Raw genomic sequence first — 11,440 nt, forward strand, 5'->3', positions numbered from 1 at the left:
GAAATAATGTGTCTGAATGGTTCAATCTGTTAAGCATCTTTGATTCAGGTTATGATCCTAAGTCCTGGATGGCGTCAGGCTTCCTGCTCAGTAGAAAGTCTGCTTTACCTTCTCCATCTCGCCCTGTTTATGGGCTCTCTCTCTATCTCTCAAACAAATAAAAATCTGAAAAAGAAAATAAAAGGGGGGAAAATTGTTTGTTTGGGTTTCCTCCATATTTAACCATCTTATTTCACCATGTTCCTAATTCTGTACATCCAAGTATGAGAAATGTCCATATGACAGCAATATCAGTAATGCAAGAGAAATACTGTTTCAGAGAATTTAATTGAGATCCATGCATTCAACAATTTTTTAAAAAATTATAATAATAATAAACAAAATTTATTGAGTTTTTCCTGTGTTCCAGAAACTGTGCTTTACATTTATTATGCTATTTAATACACGTAAAACTCTATGGAACAGCTATTATTGTTATTTTTACTTAATTTTATTAACCTCCATCTTTTAGAGTTTAAATAACTTGCCCACAATTTTACCTGATAAGTGGTAGAACTGACATATAGGGCAATGTTTTTGGAATAACAGAACCTACACCCCTAACTTGTAGAAGTGTCTGTATCCTTAGTTCTATCCACAATGCTTGATTGCTGAGAGCATAGTTGTTGATAAGACATTGCTCTTGCCTTCAAGGAGCTTAAAGTCAAGTGCCAGAAGTGAACCAGCAACTGTTAACTATAAGATATAAATGTTATGATGTTATAAGTACAGATATAAGGGTACCAGGACATGTGGGAAAGGCACTGAGCCCAGTTTGGGGGGTCCTGCAAGGCTTTTTAATGGGATGTCTATAGGTGCACCTGGGCGGCTCAATTGGCTAAGTGACTGCCTTTGCCATAGATCATGATACCAGGGTCCTGGGATGGACCCACTTGTTGGGGCTCAGGAGGGAGTCTGCTTCTCCCTCTCCTCCTGTCTGCTACACCACCTGTTTGTGCTCTCTCTCTCCCAATCAAATAAATAAATAATTTTTTTTAAAAAGGGGAGTGTCTATAAATGCAATATTATTTAGTTTGGTAATGTGAATTGATCATATTGTTGTTCATTTTCTACATTTATTAAGCCCACCATAATTAAACACAAAATTGCAACCCTTTACCAGCCTATTCTCTTTATTCATTCCTTACCTAGAAAAGAAGGCAGGAAATGTGAACAAGTCTGGGGTGCCTGGGTGGCTCAGTTGGTTAAGCAATGACTTTTGATTTTGGGGTCCTGAGATCTAGCCCCACATGGGGCTCCACACTCAGCCAGGATTCTACTCAAGATTCTCTCTCTCCCTCTGTCCCACACTCTCTCCCTGCTCTACTATCTTTCTCTCATATAAATAGATAAATAAATATTTTTAAAATGTAAACAAATTCTTGGGTCTTACAAATTATTTTTGTGGTATTATATTTAAAAAATTGTTTTTCAAATAAAAATCAATCATTATAATACTTTGATTTTTTAATAAATCAGATTTTAACCTCTAACAATATTTTTGCAAATTGATTATTAGACATTCCATTTATATGTTAATATCAACTTAATTTTTACAATATGGATGAATATATTTTAGCTATTTTTAAAAAGGAGATGTCAATAGAGAAATTACATCTAGTCCATATGTGCAATTAAGATATACCTATAATACCTTCTAATCTTTGTAGACCCAGTACTTTCAATTCAGAATTTTTCTTGAGATTCTTTTAGAGGAACCTTGATGATAACACGTAAACCTTCCCAGCAAGTGTTAAAGTACATGATTTTTCCTGGTCTCTCTGTATCACTGGCTTCTTTGTGCCATCTAGTGAGCTTGTACAAAGTATTAATAGAGGGAAAAAAATCTAGGGACGTTTTGCTGGAGATATGCAATTTAATGATATTGAAGGCATATAATCTTTTTTATAAAATCCATTTGTCTTTGCTGTTACTGAATAAATATTAATGCCCTTTCCATAACATTCATAATCTCAAAATAAAGGTTTTATGAAACATACATAGAAAATTAATTTTGAAGCATCACAAAGGGATTTACTTTTATGAAAGAGAATTTCTATTATGTTTTACCTTTTTCTTAAAGGTTTCTTCAATATTCACACTTGACATTTTTGTCTGTTATGCCCTTAACTGAGTAGAAATTTCAAATAAAACAATTTTCATTTCTTTGCTTGACTGGGAAGAATTTTTCATTTATATTTTCTTACTTAATTCATTTGAATTTATTTATTCTACAACATACAAAAAATATTGCTTAACTTCTAAATATTATTGAGTTTTGGTTCCATGTTTAGAATCATGTTAGTGGCATGGCATGAGAAAGCAAATCTCACTTTTTTTTATGCATTCCTTTTCTTCATTACCTCTCTTATTCTCCATACCACAGGTTCAAAAAGCTCCTCTTGACATAATTTAGATTCATGTTATCAAAGAAAAAGCCTTCTGAAAGGTATAACATAACATATTCAACAAAGTATAACTTGTTATAGAAAAGCAAACTTCTAATACAGTCTTTGTAATGTCTTCTACACTTGCCTAGATCATCATTTTCATGACACCAGGGGTGGGAATGCCTGTTTAAAAGTATTCATCTCAACAAACATGGGAGAACTTCCTTAACTTGATAAAGAACATCTACATAAAGCCTGCACTAACATACTTAATGTTGAGAAGTTAGAGGCTTTCCCACCAAGATCAGAAACAAGACAAAGATGTCCCTTCTCACCACTCCTTTTCAACATGTTATGAGAAGTCCTAGTTAATGCAATAAAACAAGAAAAGGAACTAAAAGGCATAGAAAGGAAAGAAGGAAGGACGGGAGGAAGGAAGGATGGTAAAAGGGGGGTCGGGAGGGAAGGAAGAATAAAAGTCTTTGCTTGCAGATGACATGATTATTTACATAGAAATAGAAAGTCGAATGGTGGTTACCTAGGACAGTAGCTATTAGAATGGCTAAAATCCCTGTGACAGGGAACTGGAGAATGTTGTTTAAGGCTACAAACTTATAACTAGTAGATAACTAAGTCCTAAAGATCTAGTGCACAGCATAGTGATTATAGTCAATGATCCTATTTTATAAACCCCAAAGTTGCTAAAACACTACATTTTAATTATTCTCAAGAAAAAGAAGTGATAACTATGTGACATGATAGTGGTGTTAGCTAATGCAATGGTAGTAATGATATTATAATATACAACAAATATACCAAATAAACATGTCATTCACCTTAAACTTACATATTATATGCCAATTATATCTTAATTAAAAACATTGTCTTAAAATGGATCACAGGCCTAAATGTAAAATTGTAAAACTCTTAGAAGAGGGGCGCCTAGCAGGCTCAGTGGGTTAAGCCTCTGCCTTCAGCTCAGGTCATGAGCATGCAACTCTTGATCTCAGGATCATGAGCTCAAACCCCACATTGTGTTTAGAGCTAACTTACAAATGACTCAACAATAGAAAAATGAACAACCCAATTTAAAAACTGTGCCAAAGAGATCTTTCCAAAGATGATACATAGATGTCAAATAAGCATATAAGGAATTGCAAATTAAAACAATGAGTTACTACTACATAGCTATTAGAATGGCTAAAATCCAAAACACTGACAACACCAAATGCTGGAGAGCATGTGGAGCATCAAGAACTCTCATTTGGGAGCCTGGGTGGTTCAAATGGTTAAGTGTTTGCTTTCAGCTCAGGTCATGATCCCAGGGTCCTGGGATTGAGTCTTGCATGGGGCTCCCCACTCAGCGGCAAGTCTGCTTCCCTCTCTCCCCCTGCCTCTCCCCCTACTTGTGCTCTCTCTCTCTCTCTGTCTCTCTGTCTCTCTCAAATGAATAAATAAAATCTTAAAAAAAAAAAAAAGCTCTCATTCATCACTGGTGGGAATGCAAAAGCATATAGCCACCTTAGAAGATGCTTTGGCAATTTCTTATTAGTTTTGTGGGTTTAATTTTGATCCAGCAATTACAGTCTTTAATATTTACCCAAATGAGTTGAAAACTCACATTCACACAAAAACCTGCACTCAGTTATTTATTGCAACTTTATTCATAGTGGCCAAATCTTGGAAGCAACCAAAATATCATTCAAGAGGTGAATAAGTAAACAAACTGTGGTACCTCCCTACAATGTAATATCATCAATGCTAAAAAAAAAAAAAAAAAAAAAAAAAAAAAAAAAAAGAGCAATCAAGACATGGAGGAAACTTTAAAGTTTATTACTTACTCACTGGGAGAAAGCAGCATTAAAAAGTTACATACTGAGTGATTCCAATTATGACATTTTGATAGGGGAAAACTATGATGCTAGTAGAAAAACCAGTAGTTGCCATGCATTTGGGGGAAGGGAGGAATGGACAGGTGGAACACTGAGGATTTGGGAGACAATGAAGCTACTCTATACTATTCAGTAACAGTGGATACATATTATGCATTTGAACAGACAACACCAAGAATGACCTCTACTGTAAACTCTGGACTTTGAGTGAAGATGTGTCAATGTCGGTTCATCCCTTGTAACAAATGTACCACTTTGGCACAGGATGTTGATCTTGGGAGAGGCTGTGCATGCAGGTGCAGTGTTGCTGTGAATCTAAACCCCTCTCAGAATATGTCATCTATCGATAATATTATATATATGTTTGTATCTACATCTGCTTAGGATGAAGATACTCATAGGAGAATTTTTTTTTCTCCACCCAGCATTAAAGAAAAACCAGATAAGCTACAAAATCAAAATTTATTTAAAACCATCAGAGAAAGAAAGGACATTCAATCTATTTCATCTTTGAGAGAACATAGAGAAAAACAAGTCAATCATAAAAATACATGAGAAGGAAACAATTGAAATTTTAACAAATTCTTCATAGCTGAATGTGGGGTAACCTGACAGTCTTAAATCCTTTTGAGCCTGGACATAAGATGAGGAGGCACTGTGTAGAATAAGTACCTGATATCAAACTTTTTTTTTTTTTTTGGTACTATGATACAAATGTCTGACATTAAGCTTGTGATTGCTGGGTCAACTATTTCAAAGACTGCCATCTCAAATAAACATATTGCCCAGCTGTATGACACAGTTCCTACCAAGCTGCCCACCCATGAAGTTCTCCTTTTACAAAGTTATCTAGATAACTGGCTGCTTAAATGAACCTGCCTTTCCCCTTCCTGTGCCCTCATTCACACTCTTGTGCTTTAGGTGTTGCTACTGAAGAGTGAAGCTTTGAAGTGCTCGGCAACATACCCTTGACACAAGAAAGGCAGAGCCCCTGGACTGCTGTCCCTCACTCTTTCTACCTGTGACTGCGTTGTATGCCCCAAGGCATGCTATGTACCTTCTAGGACTAGGGAGTAATAAATCTTCTTTTCCAAAACCCCCTGGTGGTTGTTGGTGACATGCATCCTGCAATTATAATAAAACCACAAGGGCCAATCCAGCCACAATGTTGGCTCTGGTCAGGGAAATGTCTGTGGGGCCTCACCACAAATATTAATGGGCCCAGGCAAGTGCCTTCAGCATCTCTGGCTGACAGCGTCACTGTCAATAAGCTGAGACCAACACAACAGTCATCCTGATCCCTTTTCCACCAATACCCACCAGGGGTCCACCAGAGAGTGTGGGATCCATTGAGGCAGGCCTGAGAGAGCCACCCTTGTTAGAGCACAGGCGTGGGACGTCTCCCTCATTATAGACTCTTTCCACATGGGAAGAACGCTGTCTTCCAGTGAGAAAGGTCAGGAAAACCCGCTTCTAAATTGCAGTTTTAAGAACATGGCCCCTGGGAGAAGGGTGGAAGCAAACGCCAACCAGTGTGCTTTCCAGTGAAGAAACAGTCCCGATACCTGGTCGAGAGTGAAGACCCACTGGGTATAGTAGAATAAAGTGCTGCCTGCAGCTGCAGAAGGGTGCAGTGTCCTGCACTGCATAAAACAGGAGTGCACTGCTGCTGTGGAGGGGCTGGAGACTGGCTCCTGCCCAAGATGCCCCTCCAGTAGAAGGCAGAGTGTGGCTGCCACAGGAGGCAAAGCAGGAAGGCTAGAAAGACAGCCCTGAGACCCACCCAGGTGCACGGACCTGCCTAAGTATGAGGTGGAAGGAGAGGCCCAGGAAAATCCACCATTACCCTAAGCACTGGACTGAGCACACGCCTCAGTAGTCTATCACAAGGAGATACGAGTGTTCAGTACCAGGGAGCTGGCCTGGCTAATGCTGAGATCCTGAGATCCTGAGATCCTGCGGGAGCCAAGAAAAATCTTCTGGCACTCAGGCAACACACTTAGCACTGTATACAGCAGCCTGTGGCTGAAGAAATTAGAAATCTGTGGCCCCCCCGAAGGTGATAAATCACCAACTGATCCCAAACGCAGCTGTTACAGACCAGGTTGACTCAAACCCTCACATTAATGACTGACAGAGAAGACACAGGCCTATTTCTAAGTGCAATAGTACTTAACCATAGTTTCTGCTTTTTTGTAAAACACAATTATCTGATATTTGTTTACAAATTACAATTTGCACACTAAAAGAGCAAGAAAAAAAAAAGACTCACCAAAAAGAGATAAAGCAATCAACAGCCCAGATGCTGGATCTACCAGACAGGAATTTTACAATCATTTTTATTAATAAGTTAAATGACCTAGAGGAAAGACAGGTAATGTGCATGAAAATGTGGGGAATTTCAGCAGAACATGGAAATTAACCAGAAGGGACAGTCTCCAGCAGGATAACATGGAGTCCCACGAGGCATCCCTGACTCTGACAGAAGATGGCATCTGTCAGGAATGGCTGAAAGAGCTCATCAACTTTTTTTAGCACAGCTTCCCAGGGCAGTCTCCGGCCAGCAGCCCTTTTCTGGTTTGCTCAGCCCACAAGCGGTGATACGGGAAAAACTACCTCATCACAATGTCCCCAGGAATAAAAGTGGAACTGGGCAGGACATCCATATATGGGTTGGAAAAAAAAAAAAAAAAAAAAAAGACAGACATCCCAGGAATTAGACAGAAGTTGCCAAGAGAACGAAAAGCTTCCTTTTTCCCTTCAGTAAAACTCCGGAGAGACTGTAACTCTCCATAAAAAGATCCTGCAGGTATTCAGACGGAAACAGGAACCATGACTCACAGGGAAAAAGAGGACATGACTAATAAAGAGAGATGACGAATGGCAAAGATACACAGCCTGACAGGGACCTAAATGGAGACAACTGGATTACAGTTGGTGACAGTTTAGGGATTTAGAATCCGACAGTGCAAACACTGAGGATATATACTAATCTCACACAGCATTTGCTAAGGAGGAAATGTAGGGCAGGGTACAGTGGCCACCACGGTTCTGCTGCTGGCCACCACCAGGTCCACAGGATTCTCATTTTGACCAAACAGAATCAAAAGCTTGATTTTTATAAGCATGAGGCATTGAGAGACGGCTGAGGAGGCAAACAAGCCAGGACATTACCAGGAATCACACACGTTAACCTGACTTCTGAGGATGCATTTCTGAGGGAGCAGCGCCTCTCCCAACTTGTCAGAGATCCAGGTCCTTCTCTGCCCAGGCCAGAGAAACCCACTTCCTAATTTTCAGATTCTCTTTCCTCCCAGCTAAGGAATGTGTCTAGGGCACTCAGCCTTTAGGAGGAAAATGTAGTTAGAAGTCCAATCAGAAGCACAAATCAAACAAATGAAAAATTCACAAATGATCAATCCTAGAGTAACAAGTACAAAATACATACATACACATAAATACACAGTCACAAACTCAGACACACATATACCAACATACACACTGTAGGCATACATGTTCACAAAAATCACATCATCTGGTTATATTTTCTTTGTAATAGTTACCAAGATTTAACATTATCTTATTGTTGATTTCATCTTTACTTATTTTCTATATGTCTCTCTCATCTAGAATGTAAGTTCCCTGTGCATTGGGTCCATAACTCTCTGGTCCATGAGTATATTCCCAGTACTCAGAGTGGAACCCACATCACACTATATTTTCCATAATATTTATGGAATGAACCACTGAGTCAACACCCACAAGTGTCTCCCACTATGTTCCAGCTCAAAATGAGTGAAAAGTTGAATGAGCTTCTACTGAGAAGAGAAAGAACCAACAGAAGAGAAAGAAGAGATGGGAGTGAGGACAACTGACCAGAGTGTTTCATGATGGACATGGGACCACAACACCAGCACAGTGTCAGCTCAGGGAAAGGAAATGACATCTACAACTGCACCAAAGCTGAACCGGAGAAGCACTGGGGAAGAGTGAGGCATTGAAAGAATCCCCAATTAACTGTCATAATTTAATGAAAATTAGAGGAAAAACCACTAGTTACAATTAGAAAGGGGTGAGATGTTGGATCAGGATTTGTTTGTTTGTTGGGAGTAGAACTATATTTTTAAATTTTTTAAACCTTTTCAGATTGTAATTATCAATTAAAAAATGTGACTATCGGCTATACTCTGCATGTGATCCAAGGTAGCAGGAATGATGTCAACCTGTTACTGCTGCATCCCAGCACAGTGCACAGTGCCAGCACATAGTAAGGACTTAATAGATACTTACTGAATAAAATAAAAATAAAGGTGTAGAAAATTTCCTGAAGCCAATTGGAGAGGAATGACTGTGATCATACAAACAGATTTCTGGGTGGGACTGAAGACTTACTTGGGGGAGTCCATGGATAACAATTGTGCTAATCTAAAAGCAAATGGTCTTCAGGTCTTACCTCTTATGTTACCTTGGTTATGGAATTCTAACATTTTAGACAATTTTATCCTTTCTAAAACAAGTCTAGTAAAACTGTCTCCAAAGGGATGTTACATTAAAAAGAAGAAGAAGAAGAAGAAGAAGAAGAAGAAAAAGAAGAAGAAGAAGAAGAAGAAGAAGAAGAAGAAGAAGAAGAAGAAGAAGAAAAGAAATATGCATGTAAAACTCTTAGATCAGGAAATAATACACACTAATTATTATTTTGCATAATGTAGCTGCTGAATTGTGATTATTTGTATACTCCATGAGAACATACCGGAAATAAAGAGTTAGTCTTAACCATCTCTGTGCCCCCTAATGTCTAGTATGGTACTCAGTCATACAAGAACATGGCAGAGGCTGTTGGCCCCACATGTCAATTCCCTCTTCTTTTCTCATGGCACTGATTTTATTCCAGGTAAAGATGTGTATAACTAAAGCATGCACCTTCCCAGGTTCCCTTGCATCTAAGGATACCATGAGAAATGGTCCCAAGATATATGTGCACTGGAGATCTCCAGGAAAATTGTTTTGTTTTTGTTTTTGATTTGTTTTGTTTTGTTTTTTCCTGTAAGAGTATGATCTCATTCTTGTTTTCTTTTTTTCCTGAAGGGAAGATAGAAAACAGGCTGGATTTGGGATAGCCATCTTGAGATGATGACATGGCAGGACAAATGGCATGTGATAGGGATGGGGGAGGGAAGAGTTTAAAGAACCTGGAACATTCACAACATCACAGAGCCACTGCATAAACTCTGCACTGCTGGCCTCCAGACTTATAAGAAAAATTCTCATCCATAAAAGGAGTTCTGTGGATAATAATGTTATTCACTTGGCTTATAATTTATCAGTTAATGACTGGCTAATCCATCTTGTAGTTAATCACCCAGGTTTATCAACAGTTACATAACATAATTTAGAGGAGGTTATGTTTAAATTGATTCTATTTGCGTAAGTACAAATGTTTGAGGTAATGTAAAATTAACATCCAAGTAAAGCTGGTAATAAATTAAAATCTTGACGTTTTAATCATTTAGACAAAAGTACAGAAGTAACATTTAAGTTTCCTAACAATTGTATCCAAACATCTCTCAAATTTGAAACAATACAGAATATTAACATAATTACTAGAATTGTTACAAGCCAAATTTGTCTTAATTACAGATATCTAGGTTAAGAGTCAATCCATGAAGATCAGCTTTTTTATTTTGGTGGGGTTAACTTTGTGATTTTGGCTTTAATAAATCAGACATAGCATATAATCATGAGAAAATTTTCTGTTCTGAAGGAAACCTGGTATAAAAGAGCCAACTGACTTGAATAATTAATAATGTAGTATTTTTTTTTCCCTCTTAGAAAAATTGTCTCCGTACTCCCTCTGCTGGTTGCTCTCAAAAACAGACTTTTACCTGCTCTCTGAATTTAAATCATTTTCAGAAAATTTCAAAGAAAATTTACCAAAACTTTAAATTCTTGGTATTAATGATAATGCATGCAGTGAAGCTGCCTTAACCCTTAATGTCTGGACTTTAAGATATTCAGTCCTTTCCCCATTCAAAAGCAGTCACGGGGTACCTTTTGTTGAAAGATAAACTGGGGTATGCTAAAATGTTTAAGAATTTATGTGAAAAACAAATCTACTTTGATCAGGAGCACCAGCCTGGAAGTGGTCAAGAGCACTCCACCAAGAGGAAGTAAGGAGGAAACTCTTATGGAGAAGATGTGGAAGCAAAGCAAGGAAATCATTTGACTGGGTATAGTTTAAGCAATTACTCTATTTGGGAAAGCCTATTTGGCTGTGTGTGATAGTCTCGAATTTGTGTGTGTGTGTGAGAGAGAGAGAGAGAGAGAGAGAGAGAAAGAGAGAGAGAGAGAGACATTATATTTAGATGTAGCCAGCTGGACTCAGTTTAGATGATCCCCATTCTGTTGGCAACATCCAAAGCACCATAGTCAGGAGCGAGTGGAACATACGCCTTCTTCTCTCCGTCAAGCCTCATCAAGGTGTTGACCTCAGTCACAGCAATGTCGTAGAGCTTCTTCACAGCCTGTTCCATCTGTTGCTTGTTGGCCTTGACATCCACAGTGAACACAGGTGTGCTGTTGTCTTCTATTTTCTTCACGGCTGATTCAGTAGGCAGGGGAACCTGATAGTGGCATAGTGATCAAGCTCGTTTCTTCTGGGGGCGCTCTTTCCAGGGTATTTGGGCTGCCTTCGGAGATGCAGAGTCTTGGGTCCTCTGAATGTAGGTGACGTGCGGATCTTCTTTTTTTGTGACTGTGGACGCCTTTCAACACCACTTTCTTGGCCTTCAAAGCCTTGGCTTTGGCTTAAGCTTTGGGAGGGGCAGAGGCTTCCTTCTTAACTTTTGGCGCCATCTTCGTAAAAGGGACTTCCAAGGCTCATTGCTGGGGCTTGCAGAGCAGAGTCTCACCGAAAACTGGAGATGCTTTTTGTTCCATTGTTTTGACTTCTTACCCATGGGGCCTTTGGTTTGCTTGCATGAGCAGATGAGGCATTAAAACCACCTCAGACTAATGGCCTGTTTAGTTAATTGAATACCACTATGTCTCAGATTCTCTTTTAGACTAGGTCGGGATTCAGTGGTGATCCAGAAAGTTCATAGGCCAGTGGGAATGACAGAC

General features: G+C 38.8%; 1 pseudogene; it reads right to left on the bottom strand.

Annotated features, from left to right (window-relative positions):
• Positions 1-10,704: 10,704 nt before the first annotated feature.
• LOC101693662 lies at positions 10,705-11,173 on the bottom strand (annotated as a pseudogene).
• Positions 11,174-11,440: the final 267 nt, after the last annotated feature.

The sequence above is a fragment of the Mustela putorius genome, unplaced genomic scaffold (genome assembly GCF_011764305.1).
Source record: "Mustela putorius furo isolate JIRA1106 unplaced genomic scaffold, ASM1176430v1.1 tig00000151_pilon_pilon_pilon, whole genome shotgun sequence".
NCBI classification, from domain to species: Eukaryota; Metazoa; Chordata; class Mammalia; order Carnivora; family Mustelidae; genus Mustela; species Mustela putorius.